Genomic DNA, 6021 nt, shown 5'->3' on the forward strand with positions numbered 1-6021 from the left:
TATGGTAGATCATTTCCATTGGAATAAATTTGAGCGAAACATGTACCCTTCAAACACATGAGAGTCTAGTGTTTATTTTTGTAAGGGTCTACGTATTTAGCACTCCATCTTTGAGTGAAAATGCTTATTAAGTAATTATAAGTTGTTCAAGAATATTTGTTATGAGTTTTGAAGAGCTTAGTTGTTCTTTATTGATGGCGTTGCAATCTTGGTGTTTTCGAGAAAGTGAATTTGAGTTTTGCCCGAGGACGAGCAAAAGTTAAGTGTGGGGAAAAATGATGAGAATGCAAAATGTCATATTTTTCTTTCTTAATTTTTAATCTTTTATACTTATTTTGTGCCTAAATGTACTCATTATTCTTATATTTTGATTTAGGATGCAAATGGAAGCGCTAAGTACAAAACGAAGCTAATTGGATGATTTTGGACAGTTTCAATATTGCTTCGTAATCTGGGCATAACTTTCTCATTCAAGCTTTGATTGAGATGATTCAAGATGTTGTGAAATGCTAAGAAAATGCTCTACAACTTTTATGTTTTGAGTTTTGAGAGATACTGGCTTTATCAAGGTCAAAATTGGTCTTGAAGTTGCTGCACGTCCTTAGCCTGCAGTACGTGGATTTGACTCGGTCAATTTTCAGAAGTTTCCAGATTTGATGCACAAAAATACCAACTCGAAACACCACTTTTCCAGTTATATTAGGACTTTATTTTATTTTTCGTAATTAGTCAGATTTGAATATTTGTTAGGAGATTTTTTTGGAAGGGATAAAGGTGAAAGAAAGAGGGCTGCACGGGGGGCTCTTTCTCTTTTCTCTTGGAGGACTTCTCTTTCTCTTTTCTCCTTGAAAGTTTGCATCCATGGCTCTGCGTGGCTAAAGCTTTTATTGGTCTAAGAAAACAAAAGCCTCAGAATCAATAAAACTGTGAGATCTGAATTTGTTTTCATTGTTTAATTCATGCTTTGATGTCGAATGTCCTTCTGTGCATATTTTCATGATTGTTTTTGTTTAATTACTAGGAGGCTTGCTAGTTTATTATTCGTTGCAATCTACTGCTAGGTTCGATATCAAATTCGAAATTATTTGATCCCTCTAATCTGTGAAGCAACTAAGATCTAATAATTTGCTGCGTCAGAAATTTTCAGATCTTAGGAAGAATACTCGGCTAAATCAAATGCAACCGCTTGTGTTTGTGTTGTTTAGCTTCATCGATCTCTCTAATTCTTAAGGCTGCTATTAGATTAAACCTTTAGCGCTTGTCTTGGGTTGTTTAGTAGTTAGGGTTAATTAGATCGCTTGTTTTTAATTAACTATGTCTAAGAAGAGATAGGAAAATATTTCTATCGGTGGGCATTCAAAGTGCAAATTGATATCTTTGCATCAATGATCAATTGTAAAATTTCGATGGTGGATGTTGACTTAGACCAAGATTTGTTCTTTTGATTGATTTCAATACTTTAATCTGAATTCTTCTTTAGTTGTTTTATTATTTTCGTTATACTCAAACCCCCCCCTCCGTCCTTGTTCAAGTAGCATAAAACTAGGCTAGATACTCTCCGTGGGAACGATCCTTACTCGCACTACTACATATATATTTTTAGGAGTATAGGTTTTATTTTTGGTTGCCGTGGCCGTCCACGCGTGCCAGCGCCCTGTCGAGCGGCCTGCCACACGCGGCGTGCGCCAGGCCCCTGCCAGCCCTGCCGCGCGTCGACGCCCGTGCCGCGCCCTGCCGCGCCCCCTGCCGCGCCCTGTCGCACCCCCTGCCGCGCCCAGGCCCTGCCAGCGCACCCTGTCGCGCCCTGCCGTGCCTCGGCGCCCGTTCCGCGCCCTACCAGCGCCCCTGCCGCGCCCTGCCGCTGCCAACGCCCCTGCCGCGCCCCCTGCCACGCCCAGGCGCCCTGCCAGCGCCCCCTGCTGCACCCTGTCGTGCCCTGCCATGCCCTGCCGAGCTCCAGTGCCCAGCCACGCCCCAGCCACACCCCTGCCGCGCGCCCAGGCGCCCTGCCAGCCTGTGCGCAGCCCCTCGCCGCCCTACTGCCGTGCCCAGTGTCCTGTCCAGCCAGCTGCCCCTGCCGCCTGCCATGACCTTGCCACAGCCGCCACCATGCCACAGCCGCCACCATGCCACAACCTGCCAAACACTGCAGAGACAGCAGCCACAGCCCAGCCATGCTACAGCCATGCCATCAGCCATGCCAAAGTGCTGCAGCCACCATGCCAAGGATGCAGCCTTGTGCCATATGTTGCCTAGGCCTTGGCCATGCCAAGGCCCTATAAAGCTATGCCTTAGCCATCCCTTTGGGCACCCATGTGAAGACTTGTAAGGCTATAAATAAGTCATAGAGAGACATCTTAAAAAATCTTTTGGTCATCTTGAGAGTCTTGTATTTTCGGCCTTAGGCTTGGGAGGGCTTTGCCCTATTGTATTCGGTCCTAGAGTGTCTTTAAGTACTTGGGCTAGTGAGAACCCATCATAGTTCCACTAGATTATGCTTGTAAGCTTCATTTTGGGAATAGAATCAACCTTAATCTTTCCTCCACATATACTTGAATTGTTTGGTTGTTTTATTCAAGCCAAGGGTCGGGCCAAGCTGCAGCCAGTAGACCCGCCCCTTGCCTTAATTCCCTTGGTTACTAAGTGCTCGGCACACAACCGGCGTTACCCGTTCGGCCCGCATCCGTACATCTTGAGGCATCCGAAAGAAGTAACCGGCGAAGGATTTGGTGTGGCGACTTAGGGCCGAGAGCCGCCCTCCATCAATGGTGCTTTCATTGAGAGAATTCATTAGAAAGTTTTCTTCCTAAGAGGTAACGCCTACAACCCCAATAAAAAAATTAGATTACATATTGGGTTGAGTTTTTATATTACTTGTTGATCTTGAGAGGGCGTAAAAGTAATTTTGCATGCAAGTAGTGCTCAAATTTCTGCATGTATCTTTCTTACTTAAAAAAAGAGGTGAGAGCATTTTTGTTGTAAGAAGGACTGATTGTTTTCTATTTTGCTCATTATAGGGATGGTGCCAACGGGGAGGCTAATGGTAGTATCCGACACTATTTGATCCAACTATTCGGTGTTAGGGTATATGAGGGACGGCACAACAGGAAGGCTACTGGTAGTACCTTGTGCCCTTCTAACTACACCGGATAGGGAGTAAGTAGAGCAACAACACATTTCTCTTGGGTTCTGAGGAATTTTATGTTGTAAACTTTTGATTGTAATGTACAACTTATTTTCACATAAAAGAGGACGGCCGGATCATCCCTTGGATGACGGCCAAAGGAGGTTTGGAGTGAGGATGTGGGATAAAAATGCATAGCTTGAGGCCTTAGAGGGAAGATCTCAACTCCTAAACCAAAACCTTGAAAGTCAAAATCAAGCCCTTGAGAATGTATCCTCTACCTTAGCCGGTGTAAATGCCCATCTAGAGAGGTTGGAAAGGAGAGTAGAGGAGAGTGGAAAAAAGAGGGTGAATAGAAGGGTTGAGGGAGATGAGCATTGGTCACACGCCTCTCGGCAGGGCCAAGTGAGGGATCAAGAAGAAAGGAAAAGAGAAGAGAAGAGAAGAGAAGAAAAGAATGAGAGTTGGTGGAGAGAAGAAGAAAGAGAAGGTGAGCATAGGAGAGGTCGGTGAGAGGAAGTCCAAGAAGATAAGTATGGAAGAAGTCCTCGGCTACAGGAAAGAGGGCTAAGGAGGCCCAAGATTGACTTTTCCCAATTTGGAGGAGACCACCCATACGAATGGCTAGACGAAGTGGTGCTATACTTTAAGGTCTATGATGTTCCAAGAGCTGACCGGGTCTCCCTCGTTAGCTCCCATCTCAAAGGGAAGGCAAGAAGGTGGTGGAGATGGATCCGAGATCTCTATGATAAAGAAGGGGAAAAGATTGGTTGGAATACATTTGTGAGGGAATTCGTGTCTCAATAGAGACCCTCACCGGCAGTCAATCACCATGAGCATATAGTCAAGATGAAGCAAGAAGAGAAAGTGTAAACATTCATCAAAGAAAGATTCAGCAACCAAGCATCTTCTTCCTTGCAACCGCAAACCCCTTGTAAAGACAAAGAAAAGGTTGAAAATGGCAATAAGGACCAACCCGAGAAAGTCAAAAGCTTGCCAAGAGAAGAGCCACAAGTCATTGAGGAAAGGAAGCTATGCTCCAAGCATGAGGACGAGTGGAGCACCGAGCACCAATACAAGACCGAGCAAGCATCTCTCTTAGAAGTGGATAGCAAAGAAGAAGCCACCAAATCTGAAATTTTAGAAGAAGAAAGGGAAGAGCTTGAACATGATGATGAGGCCGAAAGTAGTTCAAAAGAGGAGGCCGAGCCCCCTTTGCATGCTTTGCAAAGATTGTCCATCCTTCAAGATACAACAAATGAGGTACCTTGGCCTTGCTTGACAAATTTTGCTTTCTTTGATAATATGTTGGTCCCTTCTCAACCCATGGAGCAACACAAGGAACATGTGGAGGTTGTGTTGTTTATTTTGGATGAACACCATTTCCACATCAAGCTCGCATTACATACACTCACCCAACTGGAGTTGAAGTGCTTTGCCCTTATTACTTTGAGAAAGGAAATGGAGGGTGATCAATCAAAGTTTGAGGCCCTGGTTGATTGGCCCTTGCCCAAGGTTAAATCGGCATTAAAGATATTCTTGAAGTTGTCCGACCAACAACATGATGAAGGCAACCGGCAAGAAAAGGAGTTGGAGGGGCTACCTCCAAAGGTTCGAAGGTTGCTTGAAGCTCACCAGGGGAGATTAAAGGAGGAGAAAGAAAGAAGAAAGATATGGCAAGTGTTAATGCAATGGAGAGGAACGAGGCTACTTGAGGAGACTATGCCAAAATTTTCAGGCGGTATCCACGCTATATCCTTGAGGAATGTTGAGGACCTTCCATGAACACCACCGTCGGATCCCACAACCAAGGAGGAGCCCGCGCCCGGATGACGCCAAAGGAGGGTCGTGCAACGGCCAAACTCAAGATCCGGGCCAATTACTTTGCTTGGAGGGGTGGCCAGACCTTAGCCAAGACTCTTCACACTTGGCCAAGCCTAGGCCAAGCCCATTTACACTTGCCAAGCCTTGGCCAAGCCAAAGCTCCCAATGCTTGGCCAAGCATCTCCAAGGTCGGCCAAGACATGGCCAAGCATGCCAAAGGCACGGCGCACACATGCGCGGCCCAAGCTGCGCCCGTGCATGCCCGCCGCACGCGCCCGCGCGCGCCCAGGCCCTAGCCGCGCGCGTTCCGGCCACCCGAACGCTGGCAGCGCCCGCCCGCGCCCGCAAGCGTGCGCCCGCTACCGGGCGAGGTTCGGCCGTCCGAACCTCGCCAGCTGCAGGACTGCGCGCGCCCGCTACCGGGCGAGGTTTGGACGGCTCGCCCGCGCCCGCAAGTGTGCGCCCGCTACTGGATGAGGTTCAGGCGGCCGAACCTCGCCAGCTGCAGGACTGCGCGCACCCGCTACCGGGCGAGGTTCGGCCGCCCGAACCTTGCCAGCCGCAGGACTGTGTGCGACCACCCGCGCGCCTGCACACACGTACGGCCGCGCGGCTCTTGTCCGCCCACGCGCATCCACGGCCGACCACGCCCGCATGTGCGCGCCCAACAGGGGCCTGCCGCGGCCGCCCACGCGCGCCAGCGCCCTGTCGAGCGGCCTGCCACCCGCGGCGTACGCCAGGCCCCTGCCAGCCCTGCCGCACCTCGGCGCCTGTGCCGTGCCCCCTGCCGCGCCCTGGCCCTGCCAGCGCACCCTGCCGCGCCCTGCCAGCGCCCCTGCCGCGCCTGCCACACTGTTGAGGACCACCGCAAACGCCGCCAACCAAGGAAGACATCGAGCCATAAAGAGGCCAACTACATTACTTGGAGAGCCTTGGCCAAAGCCTTCATTCGGCCAAGCATACTTATGGCAGGCCCATACCATGCATGCCAAGCCCCGGCCAAGCACGCCCAACCTTGGTCGAGCACGCCGCGCACATGTCCAAGCCTCGGTCGAGCATGCCCAACCTCGGCC

This window comes from Phoenix dactylifera, chromosome 1 (genome assembly GCF_051530095.1).
Source record: "Phoenix dactylifera cultivar Ajwa chromosome 1, Ajwa_hap1_PhDact_Kaust_v1.1, whole genome shotgun sequence".
In the NCBI taxonomy this organism is placed as follows: domain Eukaryota; kingdom Viridiplantae; phylum Streptophyta; class Magnoliopsida; order Arecales; family Arecaceae; genus Phoenix; species Phoenix dactylifera.